This window comes from Mus caroli, chromosome 6 (genome assembly GCF_900094665.2).
Source record: "Mus caroli chromosome 6, CAROLI_EIJ_v1.1, whole genome shotgun sequence".
NCBI lineage: Eukaryota > Metazoa > Chordata > Mammalia > Rodentia > Muridae > Mus > Mus caroli.
Window position 1 is genome coordinate 47538283 of NC_034575.1, and position 14237 is coordinate 47552519.

A 14237-nucleotide genomic window follows, 5' to 3' on the forward strand; every position below is an offset into this window, starting at 1 on the left:
TGGCCATAACCGCAGTCTTTCCTGGAAGGCCTGGGATTTGGTAGGTGAGACTGGGTATGAAAGGAGGCTGCTGGGTTAGATGTTCTCAAAGGCTCCTCCACTGCAAAGTTCTGAGACTCCTCTATAGAACCAACTAGTTAGAAAGCACCATTTGAAAGCCATCCCAGGAGGTCATTCCATGCATACCAAAAGCATTTCATCAGGAGGGGTTCCTTGCTTTCAGCCCCTATCCTGAGGGCCAGCTGTGTTTTAAGAAGACTTCTCTGTGTTTAGCAAAGCTGATGTGCCTAAGCCTCATACTGGCATCAGGTGACAATGACAAGATTGCAGGCTTTCTAAACATCACCGGCTAGACAGGAACCAATTCACATTCTGCTTTCAGCTCTGAAGATGGAGGCTATGAGTTACTTGGGAGTCATTCTTTTAGGTTGGTGAAAAGGTCATTTAACATCTCTGTACAGCAACTATAGGAGCACAGCACGTAGCTCTACAGGAGCACTTCACATAGATCTACAGGACCGCAGCATGTGGATCTGGGAAAAGTAGAGCAGAAAGCCCTGGATCTCAAAGTTTAGGTCTGAGGTCTAGCTGTCTACTGATTGAAATTGGACAAGTGATTAAAGCACACTGCTGTTCCAGCTCCTTCGGTGCATATGGGGAACAGCCCACGTACCCCATGCGGGAATGGATCAGAACATAGAGCAATGCTGTGTGTGCTATAGGTATTTAACAAATGATCAGTACTATTACAATCAGCCATTTGGTTTTTACATACTGTTTTGTACTTGAAAAATTCTCTAATGTAAGAAAAATTGATCCTAAAGCTCCATGAGGAATGAAATTGCTAAAACTCTATAGAGCCTCGAGAACAGTTCTGTTGTTTTGTTTTGTTTTGTTTTGTTTTGTTTTGTTTAAAGCCAAAACAGTAAGAAACCTTAAGTACATATTTTATCTCTAGGATGGAGAACTCTAGAGTAACCTGCTGGCCCTCTCATGCACTGCTGGCAAGCACCTTCTCGTATCTAGAAATACAAACTATGTCTGTTAATGGACTACCCTGCAGTCACTAGAATGAGAAGTCACAAGTGACAGTGACATCCAGAAACTATGAGACAGCATTGTACCTAAATGGATCAGCTCACAGTACAAATCAGGAAGTCCCTGAGTGGTATCCCGATAGAGGAATTCACATCCTTTCTCTGAGTCTCCCAGAGAACTTGCCTATCTTCCTGACAGCACTTGCTGTTGTCTGGTTCCAAAGCCAGTCTTAGAAACAGATTATCCGACTGACAGGATCCTGAGGTTCAGAGAGGGGGCAGCCATGGAGTTGAGTGTACAAGTCGAGACGGCATCTGGGAACAAAAAGTTAGTCGCTAGTCTATTTTGTGGGAAGCCAGAACATCGTTCTCAATGGCAAGACCATTGTAACGAACGACTGTATCATCCGAGGAGAACTCGCAAATGTAAGAGTTGGATGTCACTGTGTTGTGAAAAGCCGTAGTGTCATAAGGCCACCATTCAAAAAAATTCAGCAAAGGTGTTGCATTCTTTCCCCTGCATATGGGGGATCATGTCTTTATCGAGGAAGACTGTGTGGTCAACGCTGCCCAGATTGGTTCTTATGTTCACGTTGGGAGGAACTGTGTGACTGGGTGCCATTGTGTCTTGAAAGACTGCTGCAAAATTCTCGACAATACAGTATTACCCCCAGAAACTACACAGTCTTCACTGTCTTCTCCGGCTGCCCAGGACTCTTCTCTGGGGAGCTCCCAGAGTGCACACAGGAGCTGAGGATTGACGTCACCAAAAGCTACTACCAGAAGCTCCTACCCCTAACACAAGTCTAATGTCTTGGCTTCACATCTTTAATTCTTTTGAACTCTAAGACGAACCTGGAGATAAAGAGAGCAGCCAGTGACTACAAGAGCTGTCCTGTTTTTGACAACTTCTACTCTCCTCGTTGTTGGTTTTGTTTTGTTGTTTTTTTTTTAACTTTAGAATTTTTCAATCTTCCATGGCTCTGAGCATTTAAGAATTTAATAAGGCTGGAGAGATGGCTCAGTGGTTAAGCATGCTGGTCACTCTTCCAGACGACCCAGGTTTAGTTCCCAGCACTCACATGGCCCTACAACCATCTATAACTCCAGTTCCAGAGGATCTGATGGATTTCTGGCTTCCATGGTCACCAGACGTATACATGGTAAAGACATATATGTAGCCAAAATATCCCTTCACATAAAATAATAAACTTTTAAAAAAGAATTTTAATAAAAACTTTAATAAGAACATCTGGAAGAGTTTTCTTTACACACTGCACTTACACCTAATCTGTCAACAGTCGCTATCCCATCGTCTGAGGAGGACAGAAAGGTCTGTTCCTGACACTCCAGCCCTGTGGTCCTGCAGATGTCTGGAACTGCCTGGCTTGGGCCTGCAGAGCAACAGCACCCTCTCAGCATGGGGTCACATGACCCAAGTACTGCTCACAACCCTGTGCTATCCCCAGGGCACACCATCCAAACAGATGACACTCTGCTTTCCTGCTGCTACGATGGAACCAATAGCCACACTTTCTTGTGTCCTGGGGAAAGTGTGATGTCAGAGCCCAGGTTCCTACCGGTGTTTAGAACATGAGGAAAAGAGAAGGGCTGTGGTGACTTGTACCCATCCTAGTCCCTGGGAGGTAGAGGCAGGAGGACTAAGAGCTACATAGTGAGCTCACATTTGCCTGGTGTGCTACATGAGACCCTGCTTCAAAACAACAAAAATCGAAGTCAGTAAAAGAAAAAGATGGGGATCAGGTGGCATCTGTTGTTTTAAGGCAGTCTTAGTTGTTCTACAGTAGCTAATAAAAGACTTAAAACACACACACACAAAAGAAACATATTTTACAACTGAATCTCTGTGTGTGTGTGTGAGTGTGTGTGTGTGTGTGTGTGTGTGTGTGTGTGTGTGCATGTGTGTATGTGTTTTCATTTTCCATTCATCAGCTGGAGGACATTTAAGAAGAACAATGAAACCATGGAACAATGAAACCATTTGCAGGTCAGTGGATGGAACTAGAGGATATTATCCTGAGTAAGGTGAGCAGAAACAGAAAGACACACACGGAGTATTCTCCCTGTTTGTGGATCCTAGCCACAAGTCTTTAGATGTGTATTACCTGGAGTAAATGCAGGAACTAAAAAGGAAAAAGGACGCAGGATAAGGGGAAGCTGGGGGTTTGGGGGATTGGAAAAGCAGGGACTTTATCTGGGGAAGGGGGAGAGAGGGAGACACTAAGGACATGGGTGGGGGAAGAGAGACAAAGAATAATAAAATGACTCCAAAAGCCACAAACATCTTATGTTTACTTAAAATACATGTATAAAATACATGTATGCATACACATATACAGATAACTTAAATGAAATTGTGCCGCTTGGGGTGATAATACTCCCCTGAGAGCCATAGAATATCTAAGAAAACCTCCCATGCCAGTCACGGGAAATCTCCCTTCCAGTTGTTGGCAGAGGAATCCAAATTTCCCAAACAATATAGGCTATGACCTCAATCTTGGTTGCCTCCCTGAGCTTGAAGGTAAGACAACCCCCAGCTCAGACACAGGCATCAGAAGTTATCGAATTGAAGCTGACTTGAGTACCTTCCCTGAGAACTGGCTCTCAAAGGGCTGGAAGGTGGTGTAGAAGGGCCAAGAAGAGTGACTGGTAGTCCTACCCAGTGGTTCCTGTGAATCACAACAAAGACTGGGCCAGCAGGATATCTGCAATGGTGTGACAGGGGCACATCTAGCTTGGGGGTAACCAACAGCTGACCAACTAGACCTAATGCCCATTCAAGAGACGGGAATTTATGCCTGGCACTGCAGGGCTATAGCCAACTACCTGTGACCGGGGAGGTCACAAAATGGAGAGAGCCTAAAGCTGCCATTTTCTAAGACCAATGTAATGTCTAAATGCACTCTGAATATTTAGCCTTAGATCCATAGGTAAGTATGGATATGAGTGCAGCTTATATCTGTAAGTGTACCTTATGCATATCTACATAAGTGTAGCTCCTAATCCTAATCAAAGAAGTTTCTTTTAGCAACATATGTGGACACTAGAACAGAGATCCACAACTAGTCAAAATGCAGAGAATAAGTGAGCATGAGGTAACCAACCCAAACGCATACATTACCAATGCTGCACCTATACCTAGGACTCAGGGAAATAGATGGAAGAGAGGGTAGAAAGATTTTAAGAGCCAAAGAGCCAGGAGCCTGATGTGAAACAATGTCTTCTATACATGACAGGGAAGCTGCATCCATGAACTCTCAGCCATGTGGTTGCCTGAACAAGGTCTGCATAACAACAGTACCATTTCGCATGCCAGTGTGGACAGGAGACATTCCTATGGTCCCCTCTTTAGAGCCTCAAGGGGTTAATGTCTGCTGAGAGAGGGAGAATCAGGCTCCTCTGGGGACAGGCTCCCACATAGGTTGTCCAATCCCAAGTGGTCAGCCCTGAACACATGTAAATATGAGCAAAGCTAAATGGACTCACTCACTAGGATGTGTGTGTGTGTACATATGACAATGATAACTGAAGAAAAGATCATGAATTCGTAGACATAGGTAAAGAGAGGCTCAGAGTAATAGAGACATAGTTTTCACATATGTAGTCCTCAAAGAAGTTATTAAACACAAATAAGAAGCAGTTTCTGTCTATTGTTTCCTCCCTTCTCATCTGCCCTAAGGTAACACAGAGGAGACTCTGGAGCTAAGCAGACCTGGTTCTTTAGCTTCAGTGTCTTGACCTATAAAATGCAGGTAATAACAGATGTCTCATGAAGACTTTTTGTAAGCAACAATTAAGGTGCTGTGCTGTACTATGCTGTGCTGTGCTGTGCTGTGCTGTGCTGTGCTGCGCTGCGCTGCGCTGCGCTGCGCTGCGCTGCGCTGTGCTGTGCTGTGCTGCGCTGCCCTGTGCTGCGCTGCCCTGTGCTGCCCTGTGCTGCCCTGTGCTGCGCTGTGCTGTGCTGTACTATGCTGTGCTGCCCTGTGCTGCCCTGTGCTGCCCTGTGCTGCCCTGTGCTGCCCTGTGCTGTGCTGTGCTGTGCTGTGCTGTGCTGTGCTGTGCTGTCCTGTGCTGTGCTGTGCTGCCCTGTGCTGCCCTGTGCTGTGCTGTGCTGTGCTGTGCTGTGCTGTGCTGTGCTGTGCTGTGCTGTGCTGTGCTGTCCTGTGCTGCCCTGTGCTGTGCTGTGCTGCCCTGTGCTGCCCTGTGCTGTGCTGTGCTGTGCTGTGCTGTGCTGTGCTGTGCTGGTGCTGTGCTGTGCTGTGCTGATATGTGCTGTGCTGTGCTGTGCTGTCCTGTGCTGCCCTGTGCTGTGCTGTGCTGTGCTGTGCATCACTAGTACATATGCAGTTCAGTAAAGCATCCCAGGTACTGCCTGTTACTGTACCACTCATGAATTCCATGCTCCTTTAAACTACTATAGTATTGCTAGCTGATCAACAAATTTAAAGCTCTCTGAAGCAAACTTGTCTGTTAGTACAAAGAAAGAACCCGTTAGCCATCTACCAGCATGCCTACCTCCCTTCCCACAAGCCATAGAAGCATGAGGCCCAGAGCCCTTATGGCTCATGGAGGGATCCCTGTGATTAAGTCATCACTAGTGGACTAGTGCACACCTAGGCCATACACATCGTAAATGGATTCCTCTCCACTCTTCCTTCACCCCTCAGGTGAGCACGAAGGTTCATGTTCAGGAAAAGACCAAGGAAATCCAGTTTTTACCTTAGAGGGGAGAAGCCAGTCTGGGGAAGCAGAGAAAGAAGATGGATAAAACCCAAAGGTCTGAATGAACCCAGCAGCTCGCCCTAGACCCCTCTATGAAAGAAACATAAACGTCCTGAACCCTTAATCCATTCAAGCTTGGGCCTATTTGCTATAGTTAGCTGAAAAGATAGACCTTTTAGGCCAAAAGGATCACTTTCTGCAAACCATGACTTAACTGAAAATTACAATGCTTCTAAACACGCTAGTAGTAAGCTCATAGCCACAGCCCAGACTGACAATAGCAGCTCAAAGGAAATAAGAGGGGCATATTCCTTAAATATCCCTGTGGTGCCTAAAGATCACTTTCCATATTTCATTCTGTCCTTCTCTTCTGTCCAAGCCTCCATGCCCCCTCTTCTTTCTCTTTTCCTTTCATGGCAGGATCATCTCTATCTCAGACTGGTCTTGAACATGCTATGTACCTACGGCTGGCCTTGAACTCTTGACTCTCTTGCCTGAGCCCCCCAAATGCTCGGACTATGGATGTGAGCCGCCATGCTCATCTTTTTGCCACGTCTTTCAATTCTTCCAATACAACAACAAAGTCAGAGATGTATAAAGTGGCCTAATCAGATGGAAGACAGAAAAACAACTCAAAACCTGTAAATTAGTGTTTTCAAAATGTTTATTTCAAGCAAAATGTGAAAGTGGAAAAGGACTAGATCACTGTTTTCAGAAGTCATCTCATCTGAGTCTTGGGTCTGGAGCCATCTTGGTAGATAATGTAAAAATGAAGACTATGCAGTTGATATCTGCTTAAATATCTATCTTATAAGCTTAGCACCATTGCAGAGAGGGGACACAATGGTGAGATGTGGAACCATGGGCCAGGTTTCAGAAGGCTCATCTTCTAGTCAGAAGAAACAACAATTACTGTAATAACAAAAATTTAAATGGTTATGTATTTTCTACTCTAACCAATAACAATGAAGGCTTCATCAGCTAACACTCACTGAATTCAACATAGACACTGGCATGTGACTCTCACTACTACTCTGCCTGGTAGTTATCATAGTCCTCCTTCTGCCCATGTGAACACGATGAGCTATCTAGCTACTCAAGATCATGTTACCACCCCCGGACACTTGAAAGCAATGGCAGTTCCCTCAGCACATGAAGGTGCAAAGCACAGAGGAAATGTAGAAGCGAGGCTCCCAGCTTGAAGTGCATCCTCATCCCCTGGTACTGGCTTACCCTGGGGAAAGCAAACAGCTCATCCAGCCAGGCAGAGTAACCATCACTGAGCTCCCAGCGATAGGTGGGTACTACAGTGAGGATTCACATCTCAGCCCTCCAAGCCACTCAAGAGTTAGTAATAAAACATACAGGACAACCCAACTGAAAACCTTTGGATCCTTAAGAGCCTAGGATAGAAAAGGGGCCATCCCTGACTAGAGACAGTGGACTCCCTTATTTTTTATGACCAACTGAAAACCATGCAAATGCTTTCTCCTCTATAAGTTTCAACTCCCATGTCTAAAATGTTTATTCATGTCTCCCGGGGATTTACAGAGTATGATTCTGAAGGTCCCTGGGGCACTGATGGAACAGCTACCTGCACTTTAGGAGAAAATGTCTCTCTACACTAATATCAACATGCCTTTTGTCTCTTCTATTTCTGAGAAAGGATGTTAGCAACCAACTCATACTCTTCTTCCTTCATGCAGAAATATACTTCTTTGGCCTAGTGTCTCTGCAATTGATCCTACGACTTGATTTGGCCAACAGAATGTGACAATAGGCGTGACAAGAAGAAACCCCTTAAACTTCTATCGTCTGCCTTGGATCTTGAGTTCTGGCGTCCACAATAAGCAAAGTAAACCGTTGGTAGCAGCTGCCATTTTAACCAGGTACCAGAATGCACTCACCTGAGCAGACTTAAGCAGCAGGTCTCAACCTGTGGGTCACGACCCCTTTGTCAGCCCTCAATCTCCAAATATATATCTGACAATTCATAACAGTAGCAAAAGCAGTTATGAGGTAGCAACGAAACAATGTATGGTTGTGGGTCACCACAACATGCAGAACTGTATTAAAAGGCCACAGCACTAGGGAGGTTGAGAATACTGCTCTAGGTGATCAGCCAAGCCTCTGTCCCTGCAGACCATATACATCTGTGCTGAGGGTTGGAAGCTCATTCCTCCCAAAGGCCTCTCATCAGGGGACTGGTCGTTTGCTTACATGGTGTTCAAAGGGGTTGGAGCCTCTGAGAGAGACCCAGGAAAATAAGTGGGGGTCACTGCACCATACCCTTGAAGGAGATATTGGGACACAAGGCTCTCTGTCTGTTTGCTTCTGGCTGCCATGAGGTGAAATAGGTCCCCTCTACCCTGTCCTCCCACCATGAAGGTCCACACCACCACAGGTCCAGTGCAATAGGGCCAAGCCTCAGAAACTCTTAAGTCAAAATACAGACTTTCCTTTTGTAAGTTGATTTAGTTCACAAATTTGCCACAGGGACAGAAACCTTGGAATAGTTTGTGATTTTCAAAACTGCAATGTGTCACAAGATATTTCATATTAACTGAAAGACTAGATTGCAGGTATGGATACATGCACCTAATATTATAATTTTTAATTTTTATCTTGAATTTCACTTATGTGTGTGCATCCTGTCACCCAAACAGCTACTTCCCAGTTATGTGAACAAAGAGGCTGACAAGTAAAATCAGAGTAGACTCATACATTCTTGGTGAAGTGATGGGCTATTTGGCAGAAAAATATCTATGCTACATCTTAAAGATGCTAATTTGGAGGGAGGAAAGGTATTCACTCTTCTGTGACAAAGTTACATTAAATACCCCCTTTCAATTCAGGAAAGAGCCAAGCTATGAGGAAACAGTATCTTCAGGCTCAGGGTCTACCACAGTCCTGTGGTAATCAATTAATATGTCAATCAAGCTTACTTTATTTTCTGTTTCTCACCCCTCACACTTGTAATGAGCCAGTAAAAGCTATTCAAGATTTTCAGTCCTTGCTTTTAAATAAAATGCCAAACGAACTTAATCAGTAAAATGAATTAGTCAACATTTTTATTTATAGATTTTTTTTAAAACAAAAACTAGATCCTATAAAAAAAAAAGAGTAAGCAAGCTACTTTTAAGGAGATTGGAATACCAACTGTATTTTTCTCAGATCCTCCCATAGCTTTCAATTTGGTAGTAGTCTATGAGCTACCTAGTGTTACCCAGAAGTCCATAGTCTAACAGTAATGAAGCCACATCAAGTCCCACATCCTCAGCTGGGGGTAGTCTTGCTTTCAGTCCATGTGGTGACATCATCTGACTCACAGGTCCACATGTGCAGGCCCAGGCTACCTTCTTTCCTTTATATGCCACCCCATCCTGTCCTGACTCTCTCCATAACCAAATGGCTTCTTCACCCCACCACCCTGTAGGTAACTCGCACCAACTACTCCATGGAGACCCCTCAGGGATGGCTTCCTCCCAACACAGCATCCTAGAGCCCACCCCTCACTTCAGACAGTCCTTCCAGCCCCTGCCTCCTCACCTTCCAACTGTTCAACATTACTTCATTATACTGTTTAACCACTTTTCCACAAGCCCAAGGACTTTAGTGTGCATTTCAGTACTCTAGCCTCAGATCCTAGACAATGCCCACACAGTTGGCACTCAGCAAATATTTACTAATAAAGATTGCCCACCTTGATTATCACTGAGTTTCTAATACGGCCTGTCCTGGGGATATCCTGAGGAGCTTCCAGCATCTGAAGATGTAACATTTGCAAGACTCTTATCAAAGAGCTGCACGGCACTTAAGGGGAGGGCACGGCAGTTTGCTAACTTAAGAGTTTGCTCTTGGAGGCTTTACAAAAGCCCCACAAATCCTTTCACAACAAATAATATGCAAAGTGTCTTCAACTTTTCCAGTGCTTAGCAGCTGAGGGAGAAAAGCTGTCCTCTGTTTATAAATAGTTTAATTAAGCGCTCTAGAACCTGCAAATGCATGCTCTTATGGCTACTCACCTGACCTAATATCTCAACAAATTAAAACTACATAAACACCACCAACTTGAGGTTGACATACTCTAAAACCACTACAGTTTTCATATGGAAGTTTTAACATCCCATGGATTCCTAGGACCACTCAGTATGACTGATACAAACACAATCTACAACCTCCAGGAGATCAAAGTCTATAAAAGATCTCTAAATAAAAATGATTAACCTGAGACATAAGCACATAGGGTTATTTTGATGACTTTATTTCTCCCGCTGTACTGTAGAAACATGAAGATGGAAGAGTTTGAGGACTTTGTGGAGCTGGGAGGAAGGCTGAAAGTCTGGATAAACATATCTATTAACATTTATAGACTGCTCCTAGTTGGCAGGCCCTTCATGTGCATATTTTTATTTAATCTTCATGGTAAGAAGTAAGTCCTGTTTCCATCCTTATTAGACAGATGTTGGGATCTCAGAGAAGTACACAGCTTTACAAAGGTCACATGCTAGTCTGCAGTCTAAGAATAGCATCCACAACCATCCACAGCCCAGTTCCAGCCCAGTTCCCGCAGAGGAAACGACCAACAAGACACCTCCAAGCTAACACACCTAATCGATGTGCTGCCATATGATACCCTGAGGTTTCCATGGGCTCTTGCCCCATTTTGCGAAGCAGAAATGGGGATACTGAGCACTCCTATTACTAAGAGAAGACTCCTACATGTGGGTTCACAGACACACCCCCCTGAAGAGTTTCTCTCAGAAGACTTGAACACCCTTTTTACTAGATAGAAAAGTCAAACTATTTCCCTAGCTACGTAAAGCATTCCCAGTGGAAATCCAGTCTTTGTGAGATGCATCTTGGTATGGAAGAGTCTTCTATTAAACTGCAGCCATCAAGATGCCTACTTAGTGTAGGACGGGCACTTGGGTCTCATAAAATGCAAACCCAGTCATTTGCTACGGCACACACCCGTGGTCCTGGCTGACCAGGAGGCTGAAGCAGAAAGAACACTTGCATCATCTTAGATGCCACAGCATGATTCTATGTGGGAAGAAGAAGAAGAAGTATTTTACAGAATTCTATGATGTAGGCTGTAAAGAACAAGTACTAGATACATGGTGATACCAGTCCTCGCTTCCCTGAACACTCCACTGGCAGGTACCTAGGGCTAGTTACTTGGTCTGTGTCCTGGTTCCCTCTTGCATCAGATGGGAATATTGCTGCACAGTATATACTGAAAACTTCCAGAAGGCACTTTATAAATAATAGTTGTAAAGGATGTCAGAGCTGCTCAAGTTTAAGAATTTGATCTCAGAAATGGTAGGATCAGGATTCAAAATCCAGTTTTCTACTTCAGTTCAAGTTTCCTTTACTTATTCCCCAGCCTTCTTTATGCCAAATAGCTTAGCAAGAAAATGAGGGAGGAGATACCCTTGGGCTCAGCTTGTGTAGTCCTCAGCATGTGTCAGAGTTCATTGTAAGAGAGGCTAGAAATAATTCCAGTCAACCCCATACTATCCCAAACGGGAAAAGGCACAATTGTTTATTTTAAAATATAAAAATAAAATTAATTTCCCTTTCACTCCCCTCCCCATTTTTATAGTTATTTTTCATATTCCCTAAATATAAACTGCCCTGTACCGATTTGGTATTTGCATATACATTCAAACCCATACGATATTCATACATCTGAGACTAGTTTTAAAGATGTTACTCACAATCCAAAGGAACTTTGTAAATCATTCTTTTCATAGCCAGAGTGCTGATGGGTTTTCTCTTTCTGTTTCTGAAAATATCTCTGGAAGAAGAGAACAGGAAGGTGACAAGGCCCTGTCCGCTAGGCGGGAGCTGGATATCGGAGGGAGAAACAGAGAACACAGTAAGGGAAACACTCACATGAGACAGAGGCAGACACTACAAGGTACACAAGATGACTGGCGATAATAATTAACTTTGTAAGACAAAGACATTTTCTGTAATGAAGGAAAGTATTTTTACTATAATCTTACCAAGCAAAAACATCTTAGTTCATATCTCACTAGATATGGCATTAAGTAGTAAGATAACATATTAAGCTCCAATTTGGAAGGCAGTTCTTACATGATGGGCAGAGTGTCTGCCTCAGGGAGGGTTGGGAGGGTAATTAGATCACACAGTTTCCAGGACAAGGTGAGTCCCTAATTGAAAACCTAGGGAATTATCCAAGTTTTGTGCAGCTCACTACTTTAGACCTTTGTAGAAAAATATTATAATATTGCATATGTAAAACCCTTATGAAATTGATTATTCAGATCAAGAAATGAGAAGAAAACACAAAATTCTATAAACTGGTCAGACCAAACACTACAAAGTCAAAATCCCCCCAAAAGAGCCTGTATGTATATTAACAGTCGGACATATTGCTAATCTCTGCTTAGAGCTGTGCATGCTCATGAATTTTCATGACAATAATTTGCATTAAAATCACTTTCTGTAGGTGGAAAGATAAACCAGCCTTCCCTTAAGCACAGGTGATCAAATTCAATTTGCAATTATTAATATTTCAAAGGAATTACTTTCAGCCTCATATATCTTTGTTGGAAATGTCATATCAAGTCTTACAATTGTTGTCAAATTTGCAAATGCCTCTCTTTCACATACAAGCCATAAAATCTTAAGACATCTCCAGTTTGTATGCATGGACTAATGTCACACATTCTTTTACTAAGTGACACTTTGCTGTCACCATTTTTTGTTGTTATGTTCATTCATGCCAAATAAACCAGGACAATTAAACACTGAGAATCTTTAAAAGTACATTTATAATTGCTTCTTTGCATTACCACATATATTCCTAATAGAGAGGAACTTCTGTCCTGACTGAAGGGTTAAGAATGAACCCTCCTACCATTTAGATTTTTACACATCTACTGACTGACTTTTGTCTCCACACTCCAAATTCCATTCCCCATGACAGATATCCCAGCTCACGTTGATGCTTCCATGCTACCTCGGACCCAAGCCTCTGTGAAAGGGCCACAGGGGAGCTGGGCAGTGAGCGGAGTTCCTAGAAAGCAATTCTTCCTAGAGGACGCCCAGAGAAACAACTGGATGAGATTACACCATGAACTGTGTCAATACCGCTCATCAAAGCCAAACTAAAGGCCTCCCTAATTCACCTTCTTAGTTATGTATCAAAACCACACTCAACTCCAACACCACTGAACCTATGGAGAAGCATCACAAGCTGTATGCAGAAAAATATTGTGAGTTTTGTCAAAATCTTTTTTCAAACTGAACAAAGTCCAAACCTGTGAATGCATGGGTACACACACTGTTGGGCCTTTCAGAGCTTCAAACGGTACTGGATGGGCCTAGGAATATATTCCATATTAGCATGCACACATAAGCACGCATGCACACACACACACACACACACACACACACACACACACAGAGCAAATGCAGCATTGAAAGGAGAGGCCTTCCTTTGAATCAGCATAACAATAATTACGTTCCTATGAGTGAATTTATATAGAATTCCTATATAAATTCCTATAGAATTTATCTTATCTGTATATATCTGGTCTTTTCAAATACATGTTACCTCATTAGAGGTAAGAAATAGTAAACAAACAAACAAACAAAAAACATGTGGGGTAATTCTCACAATCATGGGCATCAGCCATTGATGTTAGGGAGAGAAAAGGAAGGAGAAAGTTAGAGAATGAGAACACATGTATCTATACACACATACAAACATATGTGCATATAGATACATGGATTCATAGACACACATACATATAGATGGTATGATGTGTATATACATACTACATACCTGTATTACAAGCCAGATATAATAAGCAGTCTTACTTTATCTGGAGTTTTGCTTCCTATGTAACCTTCAGTCAACAGCAGTTTTAAGGTAACAAAAGAAAATTATATAAAAAAAAGTGTTCACAATTTCAATTAGAATGATATTATAAATAGTGTAAGAAAATCTTCTGCTTTCCTGCTGCCTTACCTGGGCCCTGACCCAGCCTTTGTCCAAGGACTAACTGTCCAGCTGAACTGTCCAAGTATCAGTTAATTTATTCACTAGCAGCTCCAAAGTCAAAGAGTAGAGACGTTAGCAATTCAGATGTTCCAAAAAAATGCCATACAGTGATATCTTAAAGTAGACACTCAATGTCGTAAGCTGAATAAGTACAAAAAAACCTATATGCTCAGTTTCTTAAGACAGTTGGAAAGGAAAAAGAAATGTGTACTCGCTTTGCTCTGATACTTCCAACTGTGAAAGCCAGCAATCACAGTGTGTATACTCCTGAGTGCCTAGTTAAAATGAAAAAAGCTGTAGACAGAAAACATGAACAGAGTCGCTCGCGGAGCGGTCAGGCAGAGACTCCTCTCGGCTTTTTTCCCTCCTGCCTAAGGATCTCCTACGGAGAGCTGCAACAATGCCCAAAAGAAAGG

At 43.0% G+C, this 14237-nt stretch overlaps 1 protein-coding gene and 1 pseudogene across 1 annotated transcript in view; one reads left to right on the plus strand and one right to left on the minus strand.

The window, feature by feature from the left end:
* Positions 1-14237, minus strand: part of Jazf1 (JAZF zinc finger 1) — a 303501-nt gene that overhangs the window by 277590 nt on the left and 11674 nt on the right. The gene's annotated exons all lie outside the window — the stretch shown is intronic.
* On the plus strand, positions 1322-1847 carry LOC110296438 (annotated as a pseudogene).